Source organism: Bos indicus x Bos taurus, chromosome X (assembly GCF_003369695.1).
Source record: "Bos indicus x Bos taurus breed Angus x Brahman F1 hybrid chromosome X, Bos_hybrid_MaternalHap_v2.0, whole genome shotgun sequence".
NCBI lineage: Eukaryota > Metazoa > Chordata > Mammalia > Artiodactyla > Bovidae > Bos > Bos indicus x Bos taurus.
This window is the reverse complement of record NC_040105.1, coordinates 16,149,027-16,170,864: the sequence shown is the minus strand read 5'-3', so window position 1 is coordinate 16,170,864 and position 21,838 is coordinate 16,149,027. Positions and strand designations below refer to the sequence as shown.

General features: G+C 40.3%; 1 protein-coding gene across 3 annotated transcripts in view; it reads right to left on the bottom strand.

Annotated features, from left to right (window-relative positions):
* The window catches only part of CDKL5 (cyclin dependent kinase like 5), a 178,578-nt gene extending 168,648 nt beyond the window's left edge, over positions 1-9,930 (bottom strand). For 2 of the 3 annotated variants that reach the window (XM_027535523.1, XM_027535526.1), the window contains exons 1-2: positions 9,829-9,930; positions 4,793-4,871 (exon numbers count right to left, since the gene is read on the bottom strand). The gene's annotated coding sequence lies outside the window, so the exon portion shown is untranslated. The remainder of the gene's footprint in view (positions 1-4,792; positions 4,872-9,828) is intronic. The other variant, XM_027535524.1, reaches the window with a different exon arrangement.
* Between the last annotated feature and the right edge of the window lie 11,908 nt (positions 9,931-21,838).

Below are 21,838 nucleotides of genomic sequence, written 5' to 3'. Positions count from 1 at the left end.
CAGAGAAACCAACTGAATGAGGAAGAAAGCACTGATGGGAGGAGATGGGGGGCAGAAAAAGAAACAAATTTCATAAGAGCAATGTTTACTGAGCACTTCCTCTGTGCCAGGCAATGCACTAGATGCTGAGGCGACAACAGGCAACACTCCATGCCTCCAGGGAGCCTACATGTAGAAAACCGATACCATCTGCTTATCCATTTTACCAAAGGCCCAGCCCTATTTAAACTCCAGCTTTAGTATTTCCTATGTATACTCTCAGGCGAAAGTGAAAATGAACAGAAAAAGGCCACAAAGAAAGAAAACTAAGATCCTGGGATATAGCTGGGGTCAAGGCTTCAAAGCAAGGCATGCAATATATAAATCCATGTCATTTCTTGCTATTCACCCAGCTTTATCTGCTTTTCTCAGATCCATGTTTTTGAATAACATGGTCTACCAGAAAATCCCTTCCCTCCACATGGCATTCTGGGCCTCCTTTAAGACTCTTCACAAATACATAGGAGTCATTACCGTTCTCAGTTCCCTTAAGTCTGCATTAAACACACCTCTTCTGGCCTAGAGTAACAGCACCCTGTGTTTCCCCATCTAAATGGGCATATCACTCTGTTCTTAAAACTCCATAAAAGGAGGGGTTCTGTTCTTAAAACTCCATAAAAGGGCACAACACCACAGCCTGGCTTTGTATCTCCAGCACTTACCATGACGCTGATACCCTTTCAGTTGCCTACACAGTGATGCCAAGATACCCAAATCATCACCGTATTGTAAAGGCAGCCAAAGAAAGACATGTATGGCCTTCCTTTACCAGCTGTGCAGAGAGAGACAGACTGGAAAACACAGCTCCAAATCAAGGGCAGTCACTGTGGATGGCAAAGAAACCACCAGCACAGAAACATCAAACTCTAAAATGAGGCAACTCTTTAAAAATAAATGTCCTGGGCTGGATAGGAAGTGAAAATAGTTATGACACAAAACCACTGTAAACTCTTCAGGTTACCAGCATGAGGGGGGAAAAAATCAACAAGGAAAGAATACAGGTATAAAATGATTCAGAAAGGCCAAAGCGAGCTAAGTTATAGAGACTGCATCACAATGTAGATTGCAAAGGAAATATCTGAAGAAGGAGGTGATGCTGTGGTTATTCTTTGCATCCATGAAGGGGAAGTGCACAATGGCATTGTATACTGTCACAAACCAACCTCTTTACACCAAGGAAGCCCTGGATGAATGCTTGTTCAGTCATCAAGGCAAGGAAAACTTAGCATAGTTGAGGATTTCCAAAAATGAGCTGAGCATGTAGGGATACATATTGTAGAAGGAGAAAGAAACAAATCAGGATATATAAAATAAAATCTGTGGAGCACTTTTATACATATAAGCTCACTTGAAAATAAGAAGCTCAACAGAGACCAGTTAAATATCAAAGATGGCAAAGCCACAGAATGTGAACCAGATTTGAAAATGATACTCTTGCTAAAGATTAGTGCTTCTAAATATTATTAATAAAATTCTCTAAAAACACTGGAGGTGCTCGAATCAGATTTCCTTAAATATGAAACAGCCTAAGTGCTGAAAAATATTAAACTAGACATAAAATATTGTATTTGAGGAAAGAAAAGAACAAAGCAAATTTAATGTTGATATTTAGCAAAATGTTTCATTAAAATCTTCAGTAGATTAAAGATGTCTGGGGGGAAAAAACCAGCAAAGAGTCTTAAGTTTAAATATGGAAGAGAGCTAAAACTGTTAGAAAAAAATTTTAACTCAGTTATAAATAGAAATGACATTCCTATATAAGGTTAACAGACTGGTGAAGGATAAAAGAAAAGGGGGAGCCTTTAGAAAACTGAAGGTAATTTCTATAAAAACAATGAAAAGAGTATCACAGATGACGATGGAAGAAACCAGCTGCAAAATTTTTAAAGAGATGAGGAAAGAATATTTTACCTTGTAGCAATTATGACCTTTTTGGTAAATCATCAAGGTTTCATTGAGCTAAAACTCTTGTTTTTTTGTGGCATTTCCTGTCATATCCCTACTTAAAACCTTCAATAGCTTCCCAGGAGGCTTAGGACAAGTTCAAAAACCCAGCAGATGGCCTACTAAGCCTTTTCAAAACCGGGCCCCTGTCTACTTCTGCGTCATCACCTGCTTCTCTACTTTCCAGCCTTTCTGGATTTCTTTCAGTTCTTTAAAAGGTACAGTTTTTCAAAAGCCTCTAGCTCTCACCTTGCCTGAGGGCATTTGCACTTTCTGCCAGGAAAACTTAGTTTCCCAACTAAACCATGCCCTTCTCATCCTTCAGGTCCCACTTAATGTTACCTCTTCACCATGGCCTTCCTACCTGCTCCCCACATGGCAGATCCCCCTACACTGCTAGTGCCTGGTACTTCTCCTCTGCCTCCATTTCAAGCCCATAGAGTCTTTGAGGACCTACTTCCCTTTGATGCATCACTCTATCACAGTTTGGTACCCAGCAGATACTCATTAAGTATTTGCTAAATGAAGGGCAGAGTCTCAGGATGTAAGACAGGTAACCTTAGAAAGAAATAATAAATTACGAAACACCAATTAGCACAAAATTAGCTTTTGTTCTACCTCAACTATTTGAAATTATTAACAATTAAAATAAAACTTTTTCTTTTCCTTTGCAATGCTAATCTCAAATTTTAATGGTAATATTACCAGTAAAAATTGTTGTTGTTGTTCAGTTGCTAAGTCATGTCCGACCCTTTGCGACCCCATGAACTGCAGCATGCCAGGCTTCCTTCCCTGTCTTTCACTATCTCCTGGAGTTTGCTCAAACTCATGTCCATTGAGTCGGTGATACCATCCAACTGTCTCATCATCAGTGGCCCCCTTCTCTTCCTGCCTTCAATCTTTTCCAAACATCCCACTGTGTGTGCATCCTCAGTTGCTCAGTCATGTCCAATTCTTTTGTGACCCCACAGACTGTAGCCCTGCAGGCACCTCTGTCCATGGGCTTTCCCAGGCAAGAATACTAGAGTGGGTTGCCATTTCCTTCTCCAGGGAATCTTCCTGACCCAGGGATCAAACCCACATCTCCTGCATTGCAAGTAGGTTCTTTACCACTGAGCCACCCAGGAAGCCCTAAAACGTTTCACTAGTGACTGACAAAAGCAGGGTAGGGTATGTGGATAAATTCGAGGATACGTAATACCTGAACCAGCTTTCGTAATCTCCCAAAGATTCTATTCATCAGAAAACTATCGTTTCTACTACTCTTGGCCAATATCAGCATAATGGAGCAAATCCAAGTCAGTAAGCTTTCTTCAACTGGTACTTAGCACCTTTTTTAACTTGCTTTATCTTCCTCCCATGAGTGTGTGTGTGTGTGTGTATGTGTACTTAATCTGATTATTATAATATGATTTTACAAGCTGCCAAGAACCTAATCCTTAGGCATAGTACAAAATCTAAAACTGAGATCTAAAACTGCAACTTATCTAAAATAATTTAAAGCAGTCTTAAACAAAAAAAACAATAATGTATTCATCCATATGTTTTGTTAACTAACTTCCAGAAACCAAAGTTGTTACTTTCAAAATCACTACTTTCCTCTAAATCAAATAGGTCAGAAAGCACTTGATTTGTTAATATTTGATATCAGGCCTTTCTCTTAGGAAAGAATGCAAAATAACAACAGAATACCACAATCATAGCAATTAAACGGGTGTTTTTTTTTAAGTAAAATTATTTCAAGCCAGTTATGACTGAATTTACAGTAAACTATTATTATCAGAGTAATGCTGTGTCCTTTCTGTTTGTTATTAAAAATCCAAATACAACCCACCAAAGAGGAATTGATTTACCTGCCTGGCAATTGTAAGGATCACTTTCCATAGAGAAATGTTCATCTAAAAGCAATGAAAGTTTGTTTCCAAAACACTTTACCTACAACCAAACCATTGCATTCCCCTATCATGTGTACCTAAAAAATAACATCCCCAAGCTATCCTATCAGCAGTGTCCATCTATACGTGCAAAACAGGCAGCAAAGAGAGCACCTGGGAACCAAAGGGGTAGAATTCCACCCTTCCAGTACAACTTGTTCCCAAGGGAGCTTTAATTCTTCTGGCTACCCTTGAGGGTAATTTTAAAAAACAACAACAACCAAAAAAAAAACCAAAAAAAAAAAAAAAAAAAAAACGATGCAGGCAGGAAAAAGCAGCTACAGTACCTTGCAGGTTAAAATATTTCTAAATCCCTCAACAATCCAGTCTGAAGTAATGCAAAAGGTAGACAATGCGTTTGCATACCTGAATTTAATGAAGCCTGCTCTCCAGCATGCACTGTAGGCATGGATCTCTCAAGGGGGATTAGAGCTCAAACAATAAAATGCACAAGGTTATTGGCTTAAAATCAAGAAAACCAATTATTTTGTCCTTGGTCTTAAATCCTAAAGGAATTTTTTCTTGCCCAACAAAAATTATATTATTTTTACCTTGATTTCTTATTCCTGTTTTCCAACATATCACTAAGAGTGCTGTATTTTATTTACTGGTTTAAAAAAGATCAAAACAGAATCAAATTAAAACCACAAAGACAAGATAATGGATGGCACTTGCAGTACTACCTTTTATATTCTTCTATGTATTATGTTTAGGCAAAACTTTTGAATATACAAAAAGTACTAAGAAATTGTAATACATATAAGAAGATATTTTTTAAAGACATATCTTTTAAAATCTACATAATTTAGTTTATCAGTGCCTGATGATAAAAGGATCTAGGTGGAAGCAAGTAAATAAGGTTAAAAAAAACGCACGTTGGTGGGTGAGATCTTTTTGGGGTAATGGAAATTTTCCAAAATTGGATTGCAGTGATGGTTATACAGCTCCATAAATCTAAAAAAAAAAAAAAACAAAAAATCATTGAACGGTACTCTTAAACTCTTAAAACATGAATTTTATGGTATGTAACGTATACCTCGATAAAACTATTAAAAATGCATATTTAAAATCCGTACTTGCTAAAGAAATCCACAACGTTTATGTGTAGGTTCCATCTTGGTAGAACAACTGTCCTTCCTGCTTTGGGTGAGGTGATTTCCAGCCCTGAGGTTCTACAATATTCATAGCTCCTTTCTAACTTTAATAACCATCAAAAGTGATTCTCAATGACAGAATAAGATGTTAAGTAAGTCCCTTTCCTCCCTAACATTGACCTGTGAGGGTTCCTTTGAGCTAAGCAACTGCAGCTCTCTTAAGGATGGGTCTTGCTTAAACACACACACACATACACACACACACAACTTTAACAGAAAATTCTACTTTCAAGTAGAAAAATTTTTTTCAGACTCGCAACTCCTACATACTGTTAACCAACATCAATAACATATCTCTGTAGACTTCACCTCCAAATTTTGTTTCACTGACATCATTACAGTTACAGAAGAGACACCTATTTGCAGATTGTAATGGCTGCCATTTTACTTCAAAAGTGTATCTATGGCTGATTCTTGTTGATGTCTTACAGGAAACAACAAAATTCTGTTAAGCAATTATCCTTCAATTAAAAAATAAAGTGGCAAAAAAAGTGTATCTAAACCACAAAACTAAATTCACAGAATAACTTCACAGCCTTTATTACTGTAGCAAATTTAATCAAAGTCAGTCAAAAGTTAAAATGGAACATGAATTATGTACAACCTTCATTTATGAGAAACAGAATTAACGACCCTCTGAGAAAAGTCTGAACTTGCAGTCGTCCTAATCCATCAGTACCAATGGAGCTGAGTCCAGCCTCCCATGTGACTAAAGGTCAGAAAGCCTTGCCAATGTAGCCTATGAACTCCAGGAAGCATATTTATACCTTGAGTAACCACCCCAGGAGCAGCAGGAGCTCAAAACATGTTTGGGAAATCGGATTCCTCAAGAGAAGAAGAAAGCATAGGTTTGAAGAGCACACCTTCAAGTCAGACCGGTTTCAATGGAAGTTTTGCCTCAGCTGCTGACTAGCTGGGTAATCTGGGTAAAATATTTTCTCTCCCTCAGCCCATTTGGTCAAGTGTACCACAGGATATAAGAAAAATATCTACTTCATAGGAATGTTATGAGAACACACATACACACATATTACTATATCCATGCAAAAAAAGTATTTGCCATAGTACCTAGTATTCAGTAAGGCTCAATAAATAGAATATTAGAATTTAATTATTATAGAGAAGACTGCCGAACAGAGAAACCACACCCCAAATTTGATCCTAATTAGAACTATCTCAGACACAAATGTTTCTAAGAGCTTAATTCAAAATGCTGACAATCAATTCCAAAGACCTGAAATGGGCTAAGTCCTTTAACCTAATGCATAAAAATAAATTTCTGTTAATTCCCAAATCGGAATTCTCTAAATGTTATCAGACTCTTCAGGTGGAAGGTCCTCACTCACAGCTTTCATTTCCCACTGACAGAACTGTACCCAGGTTCACGCGGCAGTATTAAGAAGTAATTGTACAAAGGCGAATGGGAAATGAGGCCACATCTTTGAATAATCCACTCTTCCAAGCACTGATCTATAGAAAGGAAACATTCTAGAAACGATCAAGAATTTAAATCCAAACACTAAAGTGATGCATCCCCAACAAAATAGTTCTAATGCTGAGTTTAAGACTGAAAGTAAATTGGAAAACCCTCCCAAACAGAAAAATATAATCTTTTAATTACATTATTTTCTCAAGTTGAAATATGTGACCCAACTGCTTCCATCATCAGATATTCAAGAATCTTTGAGGTTCTGTCTCCATCAAGAAATTCGATGTTGCCAGAAATTAAAACTTCAGAATCTAAAATTCTAAATTTCAAGTTCTGAGTAAACAGTCTTTTCTATTTAAAAGTGACTTAATACTTCAAATTCTGCTATTCTTGTAAAATTAACGGTTACCTAAAGGATTCCCCTCACATTTGGAATTTAAGTATGTGGATTCGTTTGTTCTTAAATGCCTTCTGCTATTATCTGACATCAATCTATTACATGATAAAGTCATATTGCCACACTAACAGCCAAAAATGAAGTACTGATACTTTGTTAACATACTTGCTAATATCCACTAGAAATAAAGCAGATAACCACCAAAGTTATCAAGCTAAAAAGGTGGATTTTTAACAGACACACTGAAGAAGGCTTCTTTTCTCTGCTCACCTCCTTACAAATTCCTACAGCCATATTCTCAGATACAATGGAATTTTCTATCACAAAGTAAATTGAAACATAAATCATAATGAAAGGTTAAATTTCTGCAACAGAAGCCACTGTCATTTCCAACAATGCAACTATTGTTGAAAGAGTTTCTCGCAGATTCTTAGACACAGTGATGAAGCAAGGCTGGGGGGTTGGGGGGGAGGCATACTTGAAGGGATTTCTCCATCTCTGTATTTCGGTTTACAATGTAACAATACCGCACCTTCAAAGTAGAAATACCAAGTAAAATCTGGTTCTCATTAAATGCAGCATATCTGGAACAGAATACATCTGATTCGCAATCAGTCAACCTTCTATTACTCATCTGTGCGAGATGGCCCTGCAATTTCCCTCAATGGGAACCTTTTCTTTTAAAACCCCAGGGAATACTGTGGATGCCACACTCTGATTTAAATGACTCCTAGAAAATTACAATGAAAATAATGGCACGTTTAGCGCAAGGAACTTGCATAAGTAAAAAAATAAAATAAAAAAACCTGAGATAAAGGGGTAAAAAACCCCTACCACAAGCCCCTCAATCAGGAATAAATTATAAATCTGAACAGGAGAAAAAAGGAATCCTCTCTAGAGAAAGAAGGCTTATGTCTAATTATTTTTTTAATATACCAAATTTTGTTGTTGTTGTTGTTTTTAAAAAAAACTAGGCTCAGAAAACTTCCCAAATAAGCAAAATCAGAATACTGAAGTGCTTTCTATATATATATCAAATAAATCCTTGCATTGATTAGGTTAGAAGGCCAGACAACTCAAAGGGATTTGACACTTTCTCCAACTGAAGACTCTCCAACCCCTCTGAAATGGTAGATTATTTAACACTTGTGATTATTAACTTTATTCAGCATTCCTCTTTTGGAGCTCTATTATTTCCAAACCGAATTTTTTTCTCCTAATTAGGTTTCCTTGTACTTGTGAAATGCTCAGCATACACTGTGCTGGAAGCTTTAGTTCTACAGCTTCTCTCTTCCCGCTCCTTACCCCCCTCACCCACCCCCCACCCTCCTGAAAAAAAAAAAAAGGTTTCCTTCCCAAATGTTCTCTTCTCTGCATTTGTCAACAGAAACACCCACTGGCGGTGTCAAACTGGTAATACTGCTGCAGGCTTCCTTACTCCCGATCCAGAGTCAACGGCCAAAAATGCTCAAACCTAAAATAGTACTTTTATTATAGAAATGTAAAGGATTGCTAAGGTACTCAACTACCATGTTCTCAAAAAGAGGCACACCTTTTTTAAAAATTATTCTTAATGGACCCTAACTGGATTGTTAAATATAAGATTATACTACCCCCCCTTCAACATTAAATATACAGGGACAAGTAAACATAGGTTCTTCGCATTTTATGACACTTAAAGAAATTAAAAACAAATTTACATCTAAATGTCATTCACCTGTAATTTCGAATAGCCTCGGTAAAGATGCTTTTTTTGGTAACCCTACAGCAAGAGGAACAACCTGGAAATATTCCAGCAGATGCTACCTAAAAGGATAATTCTATTCTATACATATTGATATTTATGTCTGCTGTTTCGGTCAAATGCCCCTGGGCAAATTAATCTGTGTAATCCTTTACATTAACTACATAAACCATTACATCCAAACAAACCTAATTCAGATGCATGGAAAGAAATTATTCCGTTTCTGCGATACTTTCTAAAATCAGCTTAAATTTCAATCAACAGAACACTGATCTGCAACTATTTAAATATCACAGCATCCGTCTAATCTCACTGTGGAGATACTAAGGTCAGGCTTTTCTTTTTCAGGCATCTGTGCTTTAACACTCAAGTGAAGCGAAAAACAAAACCCTCAAGGAAGATCTGCCTTTACACTGAAAATGTTCAGGTTATTTTTTCCCCCAACGTGGGCACAGAACGTGTCAATGCGAGCAGAACCTGTTCGTTCTGGGAAATGGTTCCAAACCCTAGGATTTAAATTTCTATGAGGGTCCAAAGGGTACGAAGGTCTGGGAAGGGGCCAGTTTCTGCTTCTCCCCACTATGCTAGTCTTGAACTTCGTAACGACGCCTGAAACTTGTTCGGGGGAAGGTAGAGGAGCCGCGGGGCAGGCGGAGGGTCGCTAGCCCACCCTCGCAGGCAGCCAAGGTCAGCAGGGCCGGGGCCAAGCTCGCAGTCCCCGGCGGGTCCCGAACTCCCACGGAACTCGAGAGGGGGGCTCTGGCGCTCAGGCTCCTCCTCAGCGCCGGCGGGAAGGGGCTTCCCTCGCCGCAAGCCCGGGGGAGCGCGTGCCGCGGGGGCGATGGGGCGGGGATGCCGCAGACCGGCCGCTCAGAGGAGCCCCGCGAGACGGCCTCGACCCGCCGCCCCTCCTCATACCCTCCCGTCTCCCTACACCCCAAAACACAGCCCTAGCCCCTCGGTGGGGAAGCCCTTCCAGCGGCGCAATGGGGCGCTGAGGAGGAACCACTCTAGACTGGGGTGCCCTCGCCGCGTCGCCCTGTTCTGAGCGGACCCGCGCCACCGCCCCTTCTCACGTCTGCCCGGGGGGACCGGGTGGGTCTCCTCTCTCAGGAGAAGCTGGGTGGGCACGGGGCCGATGTAAGGACAAGGAGGCTTGGCGAGCGGGTGGCAACGAGACTACTCACCCCGCCGAGTTCCCCACCTCCAGCCGGGGACCCCACAGCTCCTGAGGCCGCCGTCACCGCTTTACCTTCCCCAGCGGCAGCGACAACTAATCGAAGCCCTCGACCCCGCCCTCTCGCTCAGGCAACGCGCAGCCTAATTTGCTAACTGCCCCGCCCCAACCGTCCAATTCGGACCAATGGAGAAGCGTCTCAGACTCTGACAGGTTCCCTCCTCCGTCCCGCCCACTTCTGATTGGAACCAATAAGGAGAGAGCGCTCGTCCTCGGTCTCGGGCTCGTGCGCCCCGCCTGCACGGCTCGTGCTCTGGTCCCCAAAGCAGTAGACTGCTGGTTCCCCGTATAAGCTCGTCTGCGCGCGTACGCGCGCGCCGCGCCTCCTCGCGCGCCACGTTTGGTTGCCCCGCCAGGCCCTAGCAACCTGGGCTGAGCGGCTGGGAGGGGCGGGACCGAGCCGCAAGCTGACGAAGGGAGGAGGAGATGAGGGGGAAGATCGTGACTGAGAAAGGGGCGGCTGCGGGGGTGGGGGGCCGAGGAGGCCCGGGAATCCGCCTGTCACTGCGGAAAAACAGGGGGAATCCTGCCTGCAGCGCAGTTATCCTGGCCTCCCTCCGTAGGGACACGTGCGGGGGGAGGGAGGGATCGGAGAAGAGAGGGTAGAGCACATTTGGGGCGGAAACCGAGGCACTGCTTGGAAATAAAGGATGGAGGATGGTTTATCTCCGTTGTTGGTAAAAATCATATCGAAATCCATTGCTGCTGGTGCCCAACTGTTGCAGCTGCCCGTGCTCACACACACACATTCACACATACGCTCGTCCATCAGCCTGCGATCCCTTGGGTGATTTAGGTGCAAAGAACTAGTAGCCTGAGGATTCCTTCCACAGCAGATGGATACATGCAAACGGCTGTTGCGGCGGCAGCAACTAACCCACAGTTCTGCTTCGGTCCAGTGCTCAGTCACACAAGATTCCCCAGCTGGCATGAAAGCAATGAAGTCATCGCCCAACCAGTAGAAATGTAAAGATCTTAATACCTACTATGGATCAGGCTTCCAACAAGAATGAAGAGGTGATGAAATGGAAGGAGATACATTTCCAATGCCACTTCTGGAAATCTGAGACAATACTTTTAAAGACATTGCAGACTAATCTATGTAAAGCTGCATAATAATTCCCACTTCAAAAACAAACGGGAAAAATAGATTTTTTTTTTTTCTGGTTTATAGGAAAAGCACAGAAAATAAGCAGTGTATGAGATCATAACAGCCACCAAATTAGAAATACTCAGTACTGTACTGTAACGGGAGTTAGATATCTTGGATAAAATCCACTTGATCTATTCCTGTTGTGAATCTGGTAACAATATGTAACAATATGCTGGATTTGACCGTTCAGTGCCCAGTCAGTAGGGTTTTCTTTTTCATAATATGGTGAATATTTGATGAGGAAATGAAGGTGCCTGCTTTCCCTTCAGCTTCTCAGGAAGCATATTAGAAAATTTTATAGGTAGGAATAGTGAATGAGCAGTGAGGGAAAATGGAGTCAGAGGCAACAGCAGAGAGCTTTGCAGAGTTTCATGCCACCTCCAGATGCAAAGTAACAGTTGCTGTGACCTCAAGCTTCACCCAAGTGGAGCTAGAATTCCTATGGCAATCAGTCCATTGTCAACCTTGTACGTTGGTGCCTTTGTCCCAGGAATTGTAGCAGCATTACCTTTGAATCAAATGAAGGCTGGTTTATTTGTATAGATTCAGAATAAAATAAGGAAAAGCCAATAACTAAGTATCTGGTGCTACAGGTTCAATTTAGTTTTAAGTGGTAATATTAGATGCTTTATCATGTGCCATCCCATGTATGCAAATATGACCTTCCTCTTAGGGACCTTTTATTCTGAATCTATACAAATAAACCAGTCTTCATTTGATTCAAAGGTAATGCTGCTACAATTCCTGGGACAAAGGCACTAACGTACAAGGTTGACAATGGACTGATTGAAGGGGTTCTCCAAGAAGGCAATGGCACCCCACTCCAGTACTCTTGCCTGGAAAATCCCATGGACGGAGGAGCCTGGTAGGCTGCAGTCCATGAGGTCGCTAAGAGTCAGATACGACTGGCAACTTCACTTTTACTTTTCACTTTCATACATTGGAGAAGGAAATGGCAACCCACTCCAGTGTTCTTGCCTGGAGAATCCCAGGGACAGGGGAGCCTGGTGGGCTGCCGTCTATGGGGTTGCACAGAGTCGGACACGACTGAAGTGACTTAGCAGCAGAAGGGGTTCTTCGAGTCACATCTTGTTCAGTGAATTGCAATTTTGATCAACAGCATATATTTTCTATGTTCATAAGAGTTAAAAAGCACCATGCTGCCATTTAACTGAGCTCTTTTCTTATTTAGAAAGAACACTAATACTTAACACTGAATGAATGCCTGCTATGTGCCAAGAACTTTGCATACATTTAGAGTTGCCAGATAAAATACAGGAGGCTTGTTAAATTTGAATTTCAGATAAACAATGAATAATTTTTTAGTAGAAGTGTGTATTTTTATCCTAGATACATGTGGTACAAGGGTAGAGGGCTAAATAAGCTTTCTAATCACTGTCAAAAGAGAAAAAAAAAATTTTTAAGGCCCCTCTGGTGCCAGACCTCATAACACAATCAGTATCTGGGAGAAAAGCTTAAAAACCAAATCAGTGGTATAAATTTGTAGTGTTTGTAGAAAAAGGTGTGCATACTCATCCTAAAAATTATTTGCTGTATATCTGAAATTCAAATTTAACTGAGAATTCTCTATTTTTCTTTGTTAAATCTGGCAACCCTACATAATCTCTGAGCCTTATGATTCTCTGCAAGATTCTCTGATAGGTCACTTTTTTCCAGATGAAGAAACAGCTTCAGAACCTCCTCAGCATTTATTTGCTCCTTCTTTCTACTAATAGAACTGCAACTGTGTTCAGGTATCCATGTTTCCAGGGCAGTGGGAGCTTATTTCTCTTAGCCAATCAACATATGGCCCAACTAGACTAAAGGAAAGGACTTAGCCTATGGTTTGAAACAGAGGTTTTCCCTGTCTATCCTGCTGGATGAATAAGGAAGCATATATCCCAGGTGCTACTGGCAGCCATTTTATTACTAGGAGGAAAATCAGACTTAGATCAAAGCCTATATAAATAAGGCAGAGTTGAAAAAAAAAAAAGAAAGGAAAAAAAATTGGCTTCTTAATGACACCACTGACTTGTCTGATGAAACAAATTCTACCTTTTCTTGAAGTTTGGATTTGAGTTTCTATCGGATGCCTCAGAAGCATCCATGTGTGCTACTTAGTATGGCTCTCGATAATAAATGAACAAGTAGTCATAGATATGTAAGACATTTCTACCCTGGATATATGTGAAACAAGTCTTGAAGACTAAATAAGCTTTCTAATCATTGTCAAAAAGCATTTATGAAATGCCTATCTGGGCCTAAACCTCATAAGGCAATTAAGATCTAGGAGAAAAAGTTAAAAATCAAATCAATGTGTAAATTTGTTTGTCAGAAGAGGTCAGCATTAGTTATTCACTGGCCCTGTTCAGAGCTTAAATCAGACCGACAGATCTTACATGTTTTTGTTTAAAGTTCATACCATTTGGGAAAATGTCATTTTAGAAATGCAAGTCCAGTACCTCAGTTTAAACTATTAAAAACCTCTATTCCTGTCTTCCAGGCACTAAGTTTAGCCACAAACAGGGTAGACAGAAGAGAAATGTCAGCCTCAAAAGACCTAAGAGGGAAAAACCACATCAGAATAGAATGCCATATGAAAGTGGATGGTTGGCAAGGCAGTGTGGCTTTAATGGCTAAAACCATAGACTTGGGAGCCAGATTGCCTGTGATCAAATGCTAGCTCTAATTATATCCTTAGGCAAATTGCTCAACTTCTCTGTGCCTCAGTTTCCTCCCCTGTAAAATGGGGATGATGACAAATGATAATAGTGATCACCTTACAGATCTATGTGAATGACTATTTGTGAAATGCTCCGCAGAGTACCTGGCCTATAGTAAGGACTTTATATTGTTGAGCAGGCTCAATTCTGTGGGGTATAAACTGGAAGCAATTTCTTTTTTTTCAGTGACTACGTTGAGCCATGTTTTTACAGCAAATTTGCCCTTTGTGTCCCTTAACATTTTGGACAGTTTTTCTGACTCCTGTGTTTTTGTAGCTATCAAAAATCAATTTAGTCTACTTGAATGTTGTGTTTGAATTAAATCCCATCCCTCTCCCCCTTTTTCCATCACCATCATCACCTGCTAGGATTGTGGCTCGAGGGACCTGAAGTGATCAGGCTGTGTGGTCTGCCCTTGTTCCTGTCTACTCCAGCTCCTTTGAGGGCCTGATCAGTTCCCATACCAGCCCTCACTCCCCACAACCAAAACTGGGGTTTGTAGGAAGTAGAGGGGAGAAGGAACCATCAGTTTTTCTCTTAATAACCCATGAACATTGTCCCCTGCTCTCCTCATTTCCTCCCCCCATCTTGGATGTAGTTGACCTCTATGTAGAGGGCATCTGAATGACATGTATAAATCCCCCCTCACAGATCTATCTGTCACTTTCCCTACAGAAGCCCTCCTAAGCAGAGGCAACAGGAAAAAAGTATCTCTCAAAATATTGTTATCCATTTGTCAATAATACACAGAAAACAAGCCAAAATTTCCAAAAGTCAACTCAATAACTTAGAGCTCCAATAACTCAAAGAACCATCCTGAAAGAATATTGCCGTGTTTACTGCTTGAATAATGATTTCAGTGGTTTGAATAGTGTGTGATCTTGAGCAAGTTACCTTCTCTGTGTCTCAATCTCATCCGTAGTAGAGTAATACTAACAGGTTGTTTATGAAGATTAACACAGGGTTAGATGAATTAATTCATGTAAAGTGTTTAAAGCAGTACTGATTCTAAGAAACTGGTCAAGAAATGTTAGCTACTGTTATTATATTATGACAGGCATTGTACATACACCATTTCTTCCAACCCTCACGTCAACCCTATGAGTGATATCTTAGTTCGGTTTTCCCCAAAAGCAGACCCTGACACAAGGATCCAAGTGTTCATAGTTTTGAGAACTGATCCCAAGAGCATGGGCAAGTGAGACAGGGAAGAGAAGGAAGCCAATAATAGGTGTGATATCAAGCCAGTTACTTCTGTAGGCGACTGGAGTTCAGGATAGGCCAGGGAGTTCCAGGAGATCACGGAGAAGCTTCTCCTCTCCCAGAAGATGAGAAGCTTGGGTATTTCTCCACCGTTCTGGAAGTTCTTCCAGGCAATAACTCTCCAGAATTTTCAGTTCTCCCAAGATGCAGGCAAAATATGCTCCCACAGCCTGGGAAAGAACCTCAGGCAAAGAGTCCCAAGCAATCACAATAAGTGGCCTCAGGCAGGTGGAGGTGAGTGCTAGGAAGACCTTGCTGGGTGACCAGAGTATGTCCCTCAGCTAAGAATATTATTATACCCATTTTATTTTTTTATTATTATACCCATTTTACAGAACTGTATCTTACAGAATGACAGCCATCTTAGGAAATGTTCTTCAACCACAGGCTGGCAGCATAAATAGCAGTGAATATTATGGACTCCACAATTGATAGGGGATTTTCTTGGAGAAATATAAACCTTCTAGGAAGAAGCCTGAAACTTGGCTATTTTTAAAATCCTCTCAGACAACAGTCAATCTAGAAGCCTCCTCCAACCCACCCCCTTTCCCTGCCCCATTTTCAATCCACTAGGAAGGCTGTGGATTCCCTGGTCTACCTTAGTCTAGAACGCTCAGATCATCTGAGATCAGTGGTATCCAGGGAGCTGGAGTGTGGCTGTGCTAATAGATGCTGATACTGGTATAGAAGAGCTTTTTATTTCAAGAGGAATATCTAATAAGATAATGGAGATGTGCTGTCTTTGGCTTTGAAAGAAGCAAGACAGCTAATTTTATAGCTAGCAGCAGAAAAATAACAGTGAGAATTGGGGCACAAAATGGAGAGTAATCCTAGCTTCCTTCATCTGGCCTAAATAATTTCATAGTCCTGAAACCCCATTTAGGGTAGTCCTCCACATTCAGTTCCCTTTCCCCCCAACATAGTGCTCAATTAATTATGAAAGAGACGTAAAGCCAGATGAGTATGTTAGAAATACCTGTTGTCTCAGATACCTGTTTCTACTGAACATTCACAATTCTACATAATTTTAAAATATCAATAGATTACTTTCTAATGTGTTAATGTCTTTATCCAGATGAAATCATATTTATACCCTAGCTAAATAGCAGTCTATTGATCTTTCTTTAGAGATAATATTAATCAACATTGTTTGAGTGCTTAGTGTGTACCATGTGTTGTGTTCAACATTTTGCATGGATTATCTCATTTAATCCTTCCAATATCCCTCTGAAGTCATGCAGTGGTTTTAAGATATCTCTACAAAAATTTACCCTTACTTCTCCCTTCAAATGGAGATGGCAATGGCAACCCACTCCAGTACTCTTGCCTGGAAAATCCCATGGACGGAGTAGCCTGGTAGGCTGCAGCCCATGGGGTCGCTAAGAGTCGGACACAACTGAGCGACTTCACTTTCACTTTTCACTTTCATGCATTGGAGAAGGAAATGGCAACCCACTCCAGTGTTCTTGCCTGGAGAATCTCAGGGACGGGGGAGCCTGGTGGCTGCCGTCTATGGGGTCGCACAGAGTCGGACACGACTGAAGCGACTTAGCAGCAGCAGCAGCAGCAGCAGCAGCAGCTCCCTTCAAAAGGTAGTGTGTGTTAGCCTCTCAGTCGTGTCCGACTCTTTGCGACCCCATGGACTGTAGCCCGCCAGTCAAAAATAGAACTGTTAATAAACTCCCCTCTCCTTGAGTGTGGGCTACACTCAGTGAGTCGTTTCCAGCAAATAAAATATGGCAGAAATGGTATCATAGGTGGTCATGACCTGAGACCAGGTCACAAAAGCTGTTGCAGCTTCCTCCTTTCTCTCCCTCTAAGATCACCCACTATGGGAGAAGTCAGCTACATGCTATGAGGACAGTCTCAAGACAGCCTTATGGAGAGATCATGGACTGAGGAACTTAAGCCTCCCATCAGAAGCCAGCAAAGAATTGCCAGCAGCCCTGTGAGTGTGCCGTCTAAGAAGCAGATCTCTAGCCCCAGTCAAACCTTCAGGTGAGTGCAGCCTTGGCTAACATCCTGACAGCTACCACATGAGAGGTCCTTAGTCAGAACCATCCAGCTAAGCCACTCCTGAATTCCTGACTCACAGAAACTATGTGATAACAAATGTTTATTGTTGTAAGCCACTAAGTTTGGGGGTGATTTGTTACACAGCAGTGTGTAATTGATGCTGGTGGTTCCTGTCTCCATTTTACAGACACGGTTGTAGCAATGTGCCCATGTTTACCCAGGCAGTTGGCTGTGGGACCAGGATACAGATTCAGGTGATTGACTCCAAAAGCCTAATCCTTAACCACTAAGCTATACCCTCTCAGCAATAGGAACCATTTATGTAACAGTGCTGTGTGCCAGGAACTTCCTTTATACTGTCTCATTTACTCCCACAACAGCTCTGCAAGGAAGATTTTTTTTCTGTCTTCCAGTAAAAGTAAAGTAACTTCAAAGTAAAGTGACTACCTTCTTATAGGAATCGAATGATAATGATGTACACAAATGTATATAAGAGAGACAGCACTGTTGTCTATTCCCTTTTTGTCTGTTGCTTACTTATTTAGCTCAAGTGTAAGGTGACTTGCTTGTTAAGCACCTTACTGATATCCTTCTCTCAAAGGGTTTAAAATGGGCCCAAATGATGGCCTTCCCTTCAATATATGCAGATAGACTGAGATTTAGCTTATGCTAAATATTGTCCTATCTCAAGATTTTAATTAAAAGTGGAAAAATTAAAAACACACACACCACTTTTAATTTGTAAAGGAAACAAATAAGTTCATAGAGGCTAGGTAGTAAAAAGTAATCAAATGGCTGTACCGTTCACTTTCTAGGTTTACTATCAGACCTCACTGCAATTTTATAGACCTTTTTATAAGGTGCCTTGGAATTCTAGGCTAATTATATAAAAACATACACAGTGGAAAACTTATTGATCTTCCTTCTTCTCAAATCCATAAAACAATTCTTACTCTTTTAGAAATGCTCTGATATAATAATGAGTGATTAGATTAGCATAACATTGGTCTTGTGTATACACTCCTATTTGGTATCTATACAACATAAAATGAAGCAAAGATTAGTACTGTTATATAGTTACTGTCAACAGAGAAGTGGAAAAAAATCTAGTAGGCCTCAGTTTTTGCCATCTATACTGATCAATGTAAGATATTAATGGCTTTGCACAGAAAATAAAGAATATGTCTTATTCATTTTTGTTTTCTCAATGCTTAGCACAGGACCTGAAGAAAGCTGAGTGCCGAAGAATTGATGCTTTTGAACTGTGGTGTTGGAGAAGACTCTTGAGAGTCCCTTGGACTGCAAGGAGATCCAACCAGTCCATTCCAAAGGAGATTAGTCCTGCCCGTTCTTTGGAAGGAATGATGCTGAAGCTGAAACTCCAGTACTTTGGCCACCTCATATGAAGAGTTGACTCATTGGAAAAGAGTCTGATGCTGGGAGGGATTGACGGCAGGAGGAGAAGGGGACGACAGAGGATGAGATGGCTGGATGGCATCACTGACTTGATGGACGTGAGTCTGAGTGAACTCCGGGAGTTGGTGATGGACAGGGAGGCCTGGCGTGCTGCGATTCATGGGGTCACAAAGAGTCGGACATGACTGAGCAACTAAACTGAACTGGTGCTCATTAAGCATTTGCTAAATGAAGCAATCAATGAATAAACTGATAAATGAATTTCAGCATCATTTTGTGCTGTGTTGATACACAATAGTAGAAAATTAAGGAGTGAGACAATTATCTGAGGAATATCCATTTTTTAGAAGAAGAAAGACAAAAAGATGAACACAAACAGCTAGGTAAATTGAGGCTATACCATTTGGAGGAGGCAGGTTGGATAAAAAGGTATAAGAGTTATGGAGTGAACCTGATCTGCCTGTACAATTGCCTTGAGTCTTGGCTTCATTTCTCCAAAAGAAATTCTTAACTAGCTTTATGGATAAAAATTCAATATGGCTTCCAATATATTTAAGGAAATGAAAAGGTACAATGCTTATTTTATTTTAGTCAGCCTTTTTACTACCAAGAGACACAACGATTCAATTCCATGTGTATAAGTTTTTATTACATTCTCAAGTGAAGCCAAAGATACGATCTGAATCACATTAAATAATATTCATCACAGAACACAGTCTTTATACAGTTTGTTTCTCCAGTAATTTCTTCACTAAATTCTCATAGATTTCATTTTTAATATGATGATAAAAGATCTAGTCCACCTGATTTCATCAAATATAATTTTTATAAGATAAATTGAAATAAGAAAACTGTCCATACTTTTAAACAAAACTCTAAATATGCTACTTTGTTTACTGATAACTGTAAGTTACTTTGAAATGCATTAAAAAAAAAAAGATGAATTGATGGATAGATAGAGGGATGGATGAATGGGTAAATATGTAGTGCTGCTGCTGCTAAGTCACTTCAGTCGTGTCCGACTCTGTGCGACCCCATAGACGGCAGCCACCAGGCTCCCCCGTTCCTGGGATTCTCCAGGCAAGAACACTGGAGTGGGTTGCCATTTCCTTCTCCAATGCATGAAAGTGAAAAGTGAAAGCGAAGTCGCTCAGTTGTGTCCGACCCTCAGCGATCCCATGGACTGCAGCCTACCAGGCTCCTCCGTCCATGGGATTCTCCAGGCAAGAGTACTGGAGTGGGGTGCCATTGTGTAGTATATGTGGATATAAGCAAATAGGGTAAAATGTTAAGTATAGAATCTGGGTGGTGGTTATGTGGATATTTACACACCATGTATGTAAGAATGTGCAATTCTTTAAACTTTTAGTATTTTGAAAACTGATTAAAATGTTAGGGAAAATCCTACTCTGATGGAAATATATGTTGCTTTTTGATTTTAAGTTCAGGATTTCACACAAAGTCACGACCAAATCACTGCTGGCCTCAGTATTCCAACTTAACTAGGACCAGATATACACACACACACACTCACAACATGTATCATTAACTTGCATTGCCATGATAATCCCAAAATAGAAACCACTTATTATTTCACATGTCTGTAAGATTTTCCACAGAATCCACCCAACACCTACACCATAGAATTTTCCAAAAATTAACTCAAGCTGCCCCAGGCAATATATATATATATATATATATATATATATATATATGCTCCTTTATTTTACTTCTTATATTTAAGGCTATGCTTATCAGTGTGTTAAGTCTCTTCTCCAAACCAGATAGAGATAAGAATTATATAGAAGAATAAACCTAGCCAAACACACATCTATCCTAGAAAAATGCTCAGTGAGTGCCTTCTGTATTGAAAAAACAGTTTTCCACACATAAATTATTTTAAATAATGTTAACTTCTGAGATATTATTGCTACCAAGTTTATAGGGGACAGTTGGAAAAAATGATCATAAAGACAAACAGTAAAAAATCTTTAAACTTGCAAAATTGGGGTGTAGGGAAGGGTCATAAATAATCCCTATGGTAAACTATATTTTCCAAAATGGCCACAACAATATCTCACATCCTATATGTCTTCCTTACAATGTGTTTTTCACACTCTTCCCATTGAGAAGTGGGGATTTATGTCCCCTCCCCTTGAATTTAGGCTGACTTGTAACTAAGGTGAAAGGGTCATTGTGTGATTTCCAATGCTATGTTATAAAAGGCAATATATATTTAAAAAGCAGTATAGCTTCTGCTTGGTTCTTCAGGGTGCTCATTGTTTTTCTTTAGCCACTCTCCTGTGAGGGAACCCAAATCACCCTATAGAGAGGTCAGTCTGGAGAAGAACCAATAGCCAGTCCCAACTTAACCATGTATGTGAGTGAGTCAGTTTTGGATTGTATCCTCCAGCCCCAGGAGTGTCACCCCAGCTTATGTGAAAGTGAAGTGAAAGTCACTCAGTCATGTCTGACTCTGCAACCCCATGGACTACACAGTCTACGGGATTCTCCAGGCCAGAATACTGCAGTGGATAGCCTTTCCCTTCTCCAGCGAATCTTCCTGACCCAGGAATAGAACTGGGGTCTCCTGTATTGTAGGTGGATTCTTTACCAACTGAGCTATCAGGGAAGAGACCACCAGTCCACACTAAGCCCTGCTCAATTTGAGATTCATGATCAAAGTAAATAATTGGAATTCACTGAATTTAGGGGTAGGTTGTTATGCAGCAATAGATGAATGACACAGTGCCCAAGACAAACACTATGTGCATATACACACACTGCCTTCAAAAACAAGAGAGCAACTATATTACTGTACTAGCAAGAGACAAAGATTTTGCAACCAATTGACATCCATCAATAATCCAACTCTTCCACTTAAACCAATTTTGTTGGTTTCTCACATATTAAACTTTTTTTTTCATGCAAATTGCTAGAAAATTATCAGGTTGACTTGAGTTCATCCATTCAACAGAGATTAATGAGAGCCTATAATATAGAAAACACTATATATATCACAGTGAGGATACACAAATGGAGCACTCAATCATCATAAGCTATTATTTTCCTTCTTATTCTCCTCCAAACTGCTAATGAACATGGACATAATCAACAAGTAAAAATAAGAAAAGAAAGAAAAAAAATCTGTTACTTTACTCATTCATAAATAAGGCAATCAATTCCTGGAAACACTGCATAGACTAACCAAATAAAAACCTAAATTTATTTTCTCACTAATCAATTTCACTACTATAAATGTTACAACTTCAAGACTGTGGATAGTCAATTTCAATGTGTTTTTTGTTGTCTATTCACTGGCTTCCAAGGAAGGAGTGTCTAACTAGAGAATTCCTTGGTGATCCTGCAGTTAGGACTCTGTCTGCTTT